The 13,543-nt window shown below is 40.0% G+C and overlaps 1 protein-coding gene across 2 annotated transcripts in view; it reads right to left on the bottom strand.

Annotated features, from left to right (window-relative positions):
• Positions 1 to 13,543, bottom strand: part of LOC139392386 (probable ATP-dependent RNA helicase ddx6) — a 63,289-nt gene that overhangs the window by 6,132 nt on the left and 43,614 nt on the right. Inside the window, exon 14 of one of the 2 annotated variants that reach the window (XM_071140345.1) lies at positions 11,443 to 11,812. The exons of the other annotated variant lie outside the window; for it this stretch is intronic. The gene's annotated coding sequence lies outside the window, so the exon portion shown is untranslated. Of the gene's footprint in view, positions 1 to 11,442; positions 11,813 to 13,543 lie in introns of those variants that run through there. 2 annotated transcript variants of the gene reach the window in all.

Here is a 13,543-nt window from a genome sequence, read left to right on the forward strand (position 1 = left end):
CTCTTCATGACTGTCTTAGTGTGTTTGGACCATGATCGTTCGTTGGTGATGTGGACACCAAAAAACTTGAAACTTTTGACCCGCTCCACTACAGCCCCATCAATGTTAATGTATGCCTGTTCGGCCCGCCTTTTCCTGTGGTCATTGAAAATCTCATGGCACTTATTGTTGCTGTCCCGCAATTCACTCTCATTGTGTTTTTTTCCCCCTTTTCTTTTCGTGACCAGAAGGATAGTTCCGCTTCATCCTCTCATCAAAGTTGTAAACATTGACTCCCGCTTTGACATAAGGGGGAGGTGGGGCCCTTGCGCAATTGGCGGGGCCCTACGCAACTTGCGTAGTGAGCGTATAGGGCCGCCCGGCTCTGGCTGCAGATATGGTTGTCCTTCTGGAAGGTTCTCCCATCTCCATAGAGGAACTTTGGAGCTCGGTCAGAGTGACCATCGGATTCTTGGTCACCTCCTTGACCAAGGCCCTTCTCCTGATTGCTCAGTTTAGCTTGGCGGCCAGCACTAGGAAGAGTCTTCTTGCATTTAAAAATGATGGAGGCCACAACGTTCTTAGGAACCTTCAATGCTGCAGAATTGTTTTGGTACCCTTCAACAGATCTCTGCCTCGACACAATCCTGTCTCGGCGCTCTACGAACCTTCAACCTCATGGCTTGGTTTTTTTGCAGAACCTTATATACTGTAGACCGGTGTGTGCCTTTCAGGACACAGATAGTCTTCATCAAGGATGATCAACGGAAACAGGATGCACCTGAACTCAAATTCGAGACTCATGGCAAAGGGTCTGAATATTTATGTAAATAAGTTTTTTTATTTTCAAGAAATAACTTTTTGCTTGTCATTATGGGGTATTGTGTGTAGATTGATGAGGAAACAAATTCATTTAATCCATTTTACATGGTACTTGGTCAATTTACATGGAAATTAATTTGCAAACGTCAGCATACAAACACAATATATTACAACATATTCAAAGTATGTACAACCTACTGTCCGGTCGTGTATTTGGTCTGAATCTGTCTACTGTTAGGCATCTGGAATGAAACTTGCATTTCTTATTTATTTATTTTGCAGAGAAAACTTGCGGGGCCAAATAAAACCACCCACGGGCTAAATTCGGCCAGTTGGATAAGCTTGATTTAGGGTGTATTCACTTAGAATCACCACATCCAGTAGGTGGCAGAAACACACCTCTTTGGGTTGTAGTCCACCATTAAAACCCCACCGAAGAACAAAAACCTAGCGAAAACAAAAGACTTACCTGTACGTGAATCTAGATAATCTTACTCCATGTAGCCAAGACTGCAAATGGAAGCCTAGTAATGCCAGTTGAACTTTGGCCTTCTAGTTCGGAATCACTATTCAAAAAGGTAACGCGTACTACACGTGGGGTACCACATTCACCATATGAATGGTGTGATTAAAAGGTGGAAATCATCACACCAAAGTGGGTAGCTATTTCACGCTGGGAAAATGTTCACATGACAGACTGCCCTGAGATATGTTGCAGCTGAACCCTATTCCACGCTGATATGATACCGTTGCGCAAACATGCTTGGTACCAGGCAGTATTAGCTAGCTAGCTACATTTGCTCAGACTCTTAGTACATTTAGCAAGCTAGCTAGCCAGCTGACTAAACAAAATTATTTTAGCAACAACTTGCTAACAAAAGACAAACTAGCAGAGAGTAGTTTGCGGACAGTAGATACACAAACTAAGTGTATAGAATGCTTGTGCAAAGCGGCATGTCACCAACTTTGTTGCATCAATCTGACCATGCAGAGTGAACTTCTGTTTGAAGAACTGCGCTCTCCTTGTGTGACATGGGGCTTGGTGTGGTTAGCGGCATGCAGCAGCAGGAGGGTGAGACGACTCAAGTAGCAAATGGAGTAAACTATAAAAACTGACATTATACGTGGCGGAGTTGCATATCACATTTAGCAAAACAATGAAAGACGGTTATAAAAGGTAAAGTAAAAACTCAAACCGTTCCGTGCAGCATTGCCAGCATATAGTGCAATACAGAATACCGCCCAGCCATCTGGTAAAGTTCTCTGCTGAGTGGACTTTTAACTTGCAGAAATTCTCAACCACTAACAAACATAAGTGTTGTGTAATATGTGCTGTGTTGACACAATCCTGTCAATATCTATAGAAGCTTTACCTTTCACTTACACTAATAACCTGAGCAGTCACTAACTTTACGTTGCTCTGGTTAAGAACATCTGCTGAATGTAAAAATGTAGGCCTACACAGCTGAAAGTGCAGACAGACTAAAGTATTTTTTCTAGCCTTTCACTGTTAGTCTACACCTGTTGTTTATGAAGCATGTGACAAAATGTGATTGGATTTGACAGCTATGTGTGAAAATACCACAAACACACAGCCTGGTATGTACACAAGCCTTCAAGACAGCAACAATGAAAAACACACACTTTGAATTCAAATTCATTTTTATTATGTTTTATAACCCCCTGCATTAATTCCAATGTCATTAAACTACAGTTTAGGACAGAGTGATAGAAGTATAAACATTTAAAATACGCTTGTATTGCTTGCGATTCTAGGGAGACCGGGGGGGGGGGGTATTGTAAGTGAATCAATGATGCCACTTTACCCATTGACTTTATCATCAGGAGATCAACCATACATGTTCCAATATCGTGGCTGACTACTCGTCTGATTTGTAAGACATCAGAAAACTACCTGGTCAAAGTGTCAGTGTTAAAACTGATTCTGTAATTCTCACTCCTGGGGCTGAACAGGTTTGAAAAGAACAAATGAGAAAGAAAAAGTTATAGCCACCAAGGTGTACATTCCCACATACAATAACTACAGAAAAAACAGGACAACTGAATTCCAAAATGGCTTCTCCCCCTGAAAATGTCTACAGAAAATGTTTTACTCGTCATTCAAGGTGTTGTGAACATTTTCACCAAACAAGTAATTTTGCAGTTAAAAATGGGTCATTTAAGGGTGTGAATTTTAGCAAGCAAATTAGAATTTCAGGACCAGTCGTTCCTGTCCAGGTTCCAGGAAGAGAATACAAATCATTCTCTCCAGCTTTCGCAGAATTCAGAGTCTCACAGTTTGAATGCAGTCTCGGCATGTAACATGAGTCTGCATTAGAAAAGCACAACACAGCTATACATCCAATTCAGAATTGGTGCAACTGGAGATACATTTGAGGCGTCACTGTCAATTAGCTGTATTGCAATTTGGGGATCAGGGATATTGTGGTTTCAGAATTCTCTACTAGTTTGTTTATTTTCTCCAAAACCAATGCTGCAATACCATCATTTGTTGCCTTAATTGCATTGTACCCAAAACCCCTTCTACCATTCCCCGCCATAGGCCTTATTGGCTAGTTCTTACTCGTGTTCTTAAAGAGTATGAACATGATTACCCTTTCCAAACATCTTGAATTTAAACAAGCAATCGAACCCTCCCCCCCTCCCCCATTTGTACTCATTCACACGGTCACAACTTGACTCAATGGTCAAGAGCATACACAGGACTAGACAGTGACATACAAAGACATTTACCCACTGACAGACCAAATACTTGATCTCAACACCTAACATTGCCCATTTTCTAGCCCCCTTTGTGCCAACTGATTGGAAAGAACATTAGGTTAGGGGAATCTGAAGCAAACTCTGCCTTGGGCAAGTTTGGGGTTTACACTATATATGCGAGTGTTGACCTATTCTGTCAGAAAACAGGCCAGGAAAACAGAAATAAGGGTATTAAGACCTTGTATGTCACTCTCACAATCACTGACAAACAAGCAGACAGAAACACAGTTGCATACAGACATTCACATTCAGCCAATTGTACACCCACCCAAACAATCTTACAGCACAGTCATTCATATTCAGACACACAGGCAATCACATCCACACCAACAAACAAACGTGACGGGACACTAACTTATTCTCAAACACACCAACCAACCAACCTCGTCTCTCACACACCACCCTTCTCTCTACAACACACACGCACATTTAAAACCCTTACTGACAGTCACTCACGCAAAGCACACAAAAACATTAAATTATTCTTTTTTTGGTTTAGGTTCAATATAAATCCTGTAAGTCAGTATAAAAAAAAGGATATATTTAAACTCTACCAATGAAGCAAATTCATACTGTTTTGTAAACGACTTGTGTGAACTATGAATCATTTACAAACCAATTTCCTCAAAATGATACCAACCACCTCGTAAAAAGATTGACCTAGCTAACCAGTATGACTGAGCTGGGGTAGCACTCTCCAGTAAAAAAAAAAACATGATCTAAATATTATACTTTCTTTGTAATTTGGGAGAAATTACAAATGTGTTGAGTTTCAGATCTGTTGCAAACCCTATTGGTTGGTCCACTGTCGTGCTGGAGTTCTTAAAGTGGAACTGACAGCGTTTTAACTACTTTGCAGACATGAAACAAACATTCATATAAATCAGTCAAAATAAAACAAAATCCCTATTTATGCTTCAAAACCAACTTTATAAGAGGTACTATTTGACTTAATTCCATGACTTACAATAAGGCATTATTGGTTGTTGAAAGAATAGATGAATGCAGTTCCATGCATGATTAATATGATTCCTATTAGGTTGTCAATCACAGCTGGCCTGGTACATTGCTGGCTGCCACAACCCACTCAGGATGCACCGTTTCAGTTTCAATGACTCAATATTTTGAACAGAAACGGACGGCTGTAACTAAGAATGAGAATACAATAAAACTTGCAGGGGCAATGATCACAAGTCAGTAATTTACCTTTATTTAACTAGGCAAGTCAGTTAAGAACAAATTCTTATTTTCAATGACAGCCTAGGAACAGTGGGTTCAGGGGCAGAACGACATGTCAGCTCGGGGATTTGAACATGCAACCTTCTGGTTACTAGTCCAACACTCTAACCACTAGGCTACCCTGCTGCACCAGTAATAATGTAGGCTAGCGCACGTTCCAAACACAAGGCCCGCCAGCCGAATAGGACACACAAGAGTATAAAATCAGGTTACAGGTTTCTGGTTACTAGTCCAACACTCTAACCACTAGGCTACCCTGCTGCACCAGTAATAATGTAGGCTAGCGCACGTTCCAAACACAAGGCCCGCCAGCCGAATAGGACACACAAGAGTATAAAATCAGTCAACAGTTGAGTCTACTTTATGAAATTACAGCCTCGTGGGCTCACGTCGGTCAATTCAACTTACATTTCGCTGCTTTCGTGTGTCCCGTTTACAGTTCACAGTGGAGGGAAAGTGTACAGACATGCCACTATGGGGACAATGTCACACCATATGTATTGAATTCAAAATTAAACAAATTGTGAACATGTAAAATAAAGTTGAGAACGTAAACGTTATATATTCGAGGACGGGGTGAAATAATGGATGTTGAAATCAAAAACCCAACAATTGAAAGCAAAATGTATAGAATTGTAAACAAAAAGACAAAAGCAAAAACCTAAAATAATTTTAAAGCGAGAACAAAACTAACAAATGCTAAAAAAAATTGAAAACGAATGCAAAAATCGTTTTTGGTTAAAAACTTTCTAAGCCACCAATCCTATTGAATAGATTTTGCCTACGCTCTTGCCTGCACGTACTACCATTTGGTTACGCTACTTGTATATCTTTGCTTTCACGGCCAGTCTTTTCGATTGCGAGTTTGGCATTATTTTTCCGTGAAGGAAGGGGTTTAGAGGGAGGCGTAGACAATGAGTCTCCATTGGTCTGCTAGTTTATAGTGACGGTTCGTCTTAACCCAATCAATGAACGTGATACAGGCTTTTTTTCTATTGCATACTTAAGTCTGACGTCACCTCGTTTTAGGGTTTTAGCTAACATACTTCAAAATTGTCAGTCACAGGTCAATAACGTGCGGCTATTAGAAGCATGTATATCTAATACATTTAATGACAAACTAACTACTTAAGTAAACATATGAATTACCTGTTGCACAACGTTTGGCGCAGGTGTATGGCGAACCAGTTACCAACACCCGCGCCGAATGTTGTTCGACAGGGAATTCAAATATTTTGTCAGAGTTTTGCTTGCACTTTAAAATTATTTGCTTACAAGTGTATGGGTTTTGCATTTGATGCTTTCAGTTGTTGGTTTTTTGACATGTCCTTTTGTGGCAGGCTGAAATACAGCGGAAATGTTTTTTGGGGATTCAGTTCATTTGCATGGCAAACAGGGACTTAGCAATTAATTGCAATTCATCTGATCACTCTTCATAACATTCTGGAGTATATGCAAATTGCCATCATAGAAACTGAGGCAGCAGACTTTGTGAAAATGTATATTTGTGTCATTCAACTTTTGTCCACGATTGTGTATTTCTATATTTATTTAAAAAAAAAAATGTGGGACACACTGTATATTGTAAAATTAGACTGTGTGACACCACACATTTAATATCCAACTTTTTACCTAAATTATTCATATATGTTAGTATTAAACTTATTTACTTTCTCAAAAACATAAGATTTGTCTGTAAAGCAAATGAGACATGATTTGGTTAAAACACTGAAGATGTTGGTGAAGAACCATTTAAGTCTACTGGCAGTACGCAATGAAAAGTTGACAGGCAGGTATTTTTTTTTTCACTGAAAGACTAGCCAACGTTTGGCCGCTTTCCCACTCTAAACTGCTATATAATTTTGACAAATGCCTTACTATGCCATTCCAAAACATTCTATGAATTTATGAAAATGTCCGTATCTAAGTGCTCGATCGTCAGAAAATATTAAATATTCTTCCTGGGGGTGTATATGAACAGATTAATAAGGTTTCATGTTGCTGAAAATCTCAGTTCCACTAAGTACCAGAGTAAAGAAAATATTCAAGATGCCTCAGCGCCTCATATTGAAGACAATGTGGCTCGCACCCACACAAACCTAGTGCCCCAAAGCACTGCCCCCTCCCTGCTCAGCAAACATTTCCAAAAATAATTTAAAAGCAAAAAAAATAAATGCATCTGCTTTTATCCGCATCGAACATTTTTGCGGGACAAAGAAAATATCACAGCTGCCAGTTTGAAGATGCTACAATTCGCTTTCATATATAATTCTGATGTGAGCAAACCCACGCCACATGAGATTAGTCCCTCAGCCTTGCACAATAACAAAACTGTCTGAAATGTAATAAAATAAATAAAAAAAACACCAGGGTCCTCCCACCTAATGAATAGCAGAGATAACAAATGAGAGGTCTGCCAAGTTCTCAGCTCATATGTATCAGAGCCAGAGTGAGGAACAGCACACTCAAGAGCTCTGAAGATTTTAAAATAAAAGCATGGTTTGTTACCTCGTTTTTAGTCAAAATACATTTTGGGCTTGGCATGCACCATTGGGCTGCACAGTAAATACCAACAATTAATACATTTAAACTTTAAAATTGCCATTATGGAGATGAAAAAGAAACACACTTAGGAGATTGATTCTAATTAGACTCTTACCCTAAAGACATACCCACAAAACTAGGCCAGTCTTACCAACATGAAACGTCTACCTAAAAAACCAAAAAGATGAATTAAGGGACCCTTACATTGAGAAAGAAAAAGCAGGTCTTAAAAATATGTTAAACCATGTTGTTTTGCACAAAGTAAACTGCAAGATTGCCTCTAGGGCAATTCAGGCAGAAGATCAAGTTTGTTTCATTTGATATTTATTTTCGTATTATTTTGTGTTTGCTTTTCAAGTATAGTGTAATTGATATCTATACTGAAAATATGAAATGCAACATGTTAAGTGTTGGTCCCATGTTTCATGAGCTGAAATAAAGATCCCAGAAATGTTCCATACGCACAAAAAGCTTATTTCTCATTGTTTTTATACACAAATCTGTTTACATCTGTTAGTGAGCATTTCTCCTTTGACAAAATAATCCAACCACCTGACAGGTGTGACATTTCAAGAAGCTGATTAAATAGCATGATCATAACACACCTTGTGGTGGGGACAAAAGGCCACTAAAATGTGCAGATGTGTCACAACGCCACAGCTGTCAAGTTGAGGGAGCGCGCAATTGGCATGCTGACTGCAGGAATGTCCAACAGAGAATTCAATGTTAATTTCACTACCATAATTTGCCTCAAATTTAGTTTTAGAGAATTTGCCAGTATGCCCAACCGCCCTCACAACCGCAGACCACGTGTATGGCGTCATGGGAGTGAGCAGTTTGCTGATGATAACGTTGTGAACAGAGTGCCCCATGGTGGTGGGGTTATGGTATGCGCATGCATAAGCTACAGACAACGAACACAATTGCATTTTATCAATAGCGATATGAATACAGAGATAACGTTACTAGATCCTGAGGCCCATTGTCGTGCCACTCATCCACCGCCGCCAACTCATGTTTCAGCATTATAATGCACAGCCCCATGTCACAAGAATCTGTACACAATTCTTTGAAGCTGAAAATGTCCCAGTTCTGCATACTCACCCATTTAACATGTTTGGGATGCTCTGGATCAATGTGTATGACAGCGTGTTCCAGTTCCTGCCAATATCCAGCAACTTCACACAGCCATTGAAGAGGAGTGGGATAACATTCCACAATCAACAGCCTGATCAACTATGAAAAGGAGATGGGACCACCATTTGCCTCATGCAGCACGACAGACTGGTTTTCTGATCCATGCCTATTCATTTTTTAAGGTATCTGTGACCAACAGATAAGTTTCTGTAGCCATAGATTATGGCCTAATAAATGTATTTCAATTGACTGATTTCCTTATATGAACTAATGCAGAAAAATCTTTGAAATTGTTGCTTTATATTTTTGTTCAGTATATATTAGTTATGTAGTGTTTACTGATGTGTGTATGCAGGGCTCATCTAGGAAAGAGACCATGGTTTCAGCATGACTCCTTGCTTAAATAAAAGGTTAAAAAAACACAAAAAAAACCTGCTAATCGCCAACAATACCCTGTGCATCTTTCAGAAATTGGATGCGTACGACTGATCAGATGGTAAATTCCACCAGTTCTTTCCATAGCTGCAGACATGTGCCTATTTCATATAGTTCACTACTTTATGGGTCCTGGTCAAAAGTGCACTTTATAGGGAATAGGCTACCATTTGTACCTAGCATCATAATAACAACATAATGGGGCCAGATCATGCACCCCCAAAGTATGAAAGCCCAGAAAATTGTTTTACTAGTAAAATGCAGCACAAGCTCAGTAATTGGACACTACTGTAACTTTCTTTTTCATGAACTGCTCCTGTACTGGTCTGAGATTGTTTATACATAGGGAAATTCTTGTCCTGTGCTATAGCAACCTAATTGTAGGCTACCATCCACAGTTTTTACAATGGGCCTAGTCTAGTTACCTATGCGGTCTTACATCGGATTTATATCTTATTTTCTCCACACAATTGATTACTGTGACAGGAAAACAATCAAAGTAAAAGCTGCCCTTTTTTATTGCGAGGTTTATATTAAAAGTACTCACATTCTAGATGATGTCAGTCAGAGTTTGAGCCTTGGTTATTGAACAACATCTCGAACAGGAACAAGATTCCCTAGGAGTGCACACCGAACTTTCTACTTGCATAATGATCTCTGAATAAACCATTGTTTAGATTCAGCTTAAATTGTGCTTGTATTCTGTTTGTGGTGTGAGAGAGAAAGACAAAATGAGTGCATATGGGAGCGTAATCAAGGCACTTGAGTGGCAAAAGGCATGTGAATGTAAGCGGGAATGGATGGCTGGTGTGAGTGAGCCATTACAAGAATCTACAGTGAATTCAGAAAGTATTCATACCCCTTGACTTTATCCACATCTTATGTTGCAGCCCAATTCTAAATCTGATTAAATCCCCCCACACATGCATGCAAGCATACAGTTGAAGTTTACATACACCTTAGCCAAATATATTTAAAAACTCAGTTTTTCACAATTCCTGACATTTTAATCCTAGTAAAAATTCCCTGTTTTAGGTCAGTTAGGATCACCACTTTAAGAATGTGAAATGTCAGAATAATAGTAGAGAATTATTTTTTCAGCTTTTATTTCTTTCATCACATTCCTAGTGGGTCAAAAGTTAACATACACTCAATTAGTATTTGGTAGCATTGCCTTTAACTTGGGTCAAACGTTTCACAAGCTTCCCACCATAAGTTGGGTGAATTTTGGCCAATTTCTCCTGACAGAGCTGGTGTAACGAAGTCAGGTTTGTAGGCCTCCTTGCTCTCTCACACACACACACACCTTTTCAGTTCTGCCCACACATTTTCTATGAGATTGAGGTCAGGGCTTTGTGATGGCCACTCCAATACCTTGACTTTGTTCTCCTTAAGCCATTGTGACACCTTTGGAAGTATGCTTGGGGACATTGTCCATTTGGAAGACCCATTTGCGACCAAACTTCCTGACTGATGTCTTGAGATTTTGCTTCAATATATCCACATAATTTTCCCTAATCATGTTGCCATCTATTTTGTGAATTGCACCAGTCCCTCCTGCAGAAAAGCACCCCCACAACATGATGCTGCCACCCCTGTGCTGGATGGTTCTTTGGCTTGCAAGCCTTCCCTAGAAACAGATCTATTTTTGTTTCATCAGACCAGAAGACATTTCTCCAAAAAGTATGATCTTTTGATATTTTTTATGGCAGTTCTGGAGCAGTGGCTTCTTCCTTGCTGAGGGGCCTTTCAGGCTAGTTCGATATAGGACTTGTTTTACTGTGGATATAGATACTTTTGTACCCGTTTCCACCTGCATCTTCACAAGGTCCTTTGCTGCTGTTCTGGGATTGATTTGCACTTTTCGCACCAGTACATTCATCTCTAGGAGACAGAATGTGTCTCCTTCCTGAGCGGTATGATGGCTTTGTCCCATGGTGTTTATACTTGGGTTTGTACAGATGAACGTGGTACCTTCAAGCATTTTGAAATTGCTGCCAAGGATGAACCACACTTGTGGAGGTCCACAATTTCTTTCTGGGGTCTTGGCTGATTTCTTTTGATTTTCCAATGATGTCAAAAAAAAGAGGCACTGAGTTTTAAGATAGGCGTTGAAATACATCCACAGGTACACCTCCAATTGACTTAAATGGCGTCAATTAGCCTATCAGAAGCTTCTAAAGCCATGCCATAATTTTCTGGAATTTTCCAAGCTGTCTAAAGGCACTGTCAACTTAATGTATGTAAACTTCTGACCCACTGGAATTGTGAGACAGTGAATTCTAAGTGAAATAATCTGTCTGTAAACAGTTGTTGGAAAAATTGTGTCATGCACAAATTAGATGTCCTAACCGACTTGCCAAAACTATAGTTTGTTAACAAGAAATGTGTGGAGTGGTTGAAAAACTAGTTTTAATGACTCCAACCTAAGTGTATGTAAACTTCCGACTTCAACTGTACACACACACACACAACCCGTAAAAACGACAAAACAAAAACAGGTTGACATTTTTGCAAATGTATTAAAAATAAACTGAAAGATCACATTAAAATAAGTATTCAGAGCATTTACACAGTACTTTGTTGAACACCTTTGGCAGCAATTACAGCCGATTCTTATTGGGTATGACGCTACAAGCTTGGCACACCTGTATTTGGGGAGTTTCTCCCATTCTTCTCTGCAGATCCTCTCAAGCACGGTCAGGTTGGATGGGGAGCGTCACTGCACAGCTACTTTCAGGTCTCTCCAGAGATCTTCGATCGGGTTCAAGTCCGGGCTCTGGCTGGGCCACTCAAGTACATTGAGACTTGTTCCGAAGCCACTCCTGCGTGGTCTTTCCCTCGATCCTGACTAGTCCCCCAGTTCCTGCCTCTGAAAAACACCCACACAGCACAATGCTGGCACCACCACCATGATTTACCCTGGGGATTGTGCCAATGTTTCCTCCAGACGAAACACTTGGCATTTCAGGCCAAAGAGTTCAATCTTGGTTTCATCAAACCAGAGAATCTTGTTTCTCATTGTCAAGAGTCCTTTAGGTGCCTTTTGACAATCTCCAAGTGTGCAGTCATGTGCATTTTACTGATGAGTGGCTTCTGTCTGGCTACTCTACCATAAAGACCTGATTGCTGGAGTGTGGCAAATATGGGAGAACCTTCCAGAAGGGCAACCATCTCCACAGAGGAACTCTGGAGCTCTGTCAGGTTCTTGGTCACGTCCCTGACCAAGGCTCTTCTCCCCCGATTGCTTAGTTTGGCCGGGCAGCCAGCTATAGGAAGAGTCTTGGTGGTTGCACACATCTTTCATTTAAGAATGATGGAGGCCACAGGGGACAGCCAATGCTGCAGAATTCTTTGACAATCCTGTCTCGGAGCCCTACGGACAATTCCTTCGACCTCATGGCTTGGTTTTTGACCTGAAATGCACTGTCAACTGTGGGACCTTATATAGACAGGTGTGTGCCTTTCCAAATCATGTCCAATCAATTGAATTTACCACAGGTGGACTCCAATCAAGTTGTAGAAACATCTCAAGGATGCTCAATGGAAACAGGAAGCACCTGAGCTCAATTTCAAATATACTTCTGTATGTGCAAACATTATGGAGTAGTGTGTGGATTCAGGAAAACAATGTATTTAATCCATTTCACAATGAGGCTTTAACGTAACAATGTGGAAAAAGTCAAGGGGTCTGAATACTTTCCGAAGGCACCGTATCTTGGGAGAAATACAAGTTTAAATGGGGCCATGTGTCCCTGCCAACTGCTTCAGTCCAGCGCACAAAGGGGGAAAGAAAAAAGAATCTCATTGAAATGCATTTATTTAACCTCTCTAGGGTAGGGGGCAGCATTCGGAATTTTGGATGAAAAGCATGACGAAATTAAACGGCCTGCTACTCGGGCCCAGAAGATATGATATGGATATAACTGGTAGATTTGGATAGAAAACACTAAAGTTTGCAAAATTGTTAAAATAGTGTCTGTGAGTATAACAGAACTGATTTAGCAGGCGATTTGAGAAAAATAGTAGTTTTTTGTTTTGTAGTTTTCTATTAAATTCCATTACAGTATCCATTGACTTAGGACTCCATTTTCAGATCCTATGCCTTCCACTAGATGTCAACAGTCTTTAGAAATTGTTTCAGGCTTGTATTCTTATAAATGACGGAGTAAGACCAGTCTGAACGAGTGGACCCTAACGTGACGCAGAGTTTTTTCAGGCGCATGTGCATTTGTTTACCTTTTATATTGGCGACGTTATTGTCCGGTGGAAATATTATAGATAATTTAGGCTAGAAAACAACCTGAGGATTGAATATAAACATCGTTTGACATGTTTCTATGAACTTTACGGATACAATTTGGATTTTTTGTCTGTTTTGACTGAGTTTGAGCCTGTGGATTACTGAAGAAAACCTCCGTTTTGTTAGCGCGTTTTTGGATATAAAGAGACTTCATTGAACAAAAGGAACATTTATTGAGTAAATTAATGTCTTCTGATTACCACCAAGATCATCAAAGGTAAGGGATTCATTTGATCTCTATTTCTGAGTTTTGTAACACTTCTGCTTGGCTGGTTACTGTTTGTAATAATTTGTCAACTG

The sequence above is a fragment of the Oncorhynchus clarkii genome, chromosome 32 (genome assembly GCF_045791955.1).
Source record: "Oncorhynchus clarkii lewisi isolate Uvic-CL-2024 chromosome 32, UVic_Ocla_1.0, whole genome shotgun sequence".
NCBI classification, from domain to species: domain Eukaryota; kingdom Metazoa; phylum Chordata; class Actinopteri; order Salmoniformes; family Salmonidae; genus Oncorhynchus; species Oncorhynchus clarkii.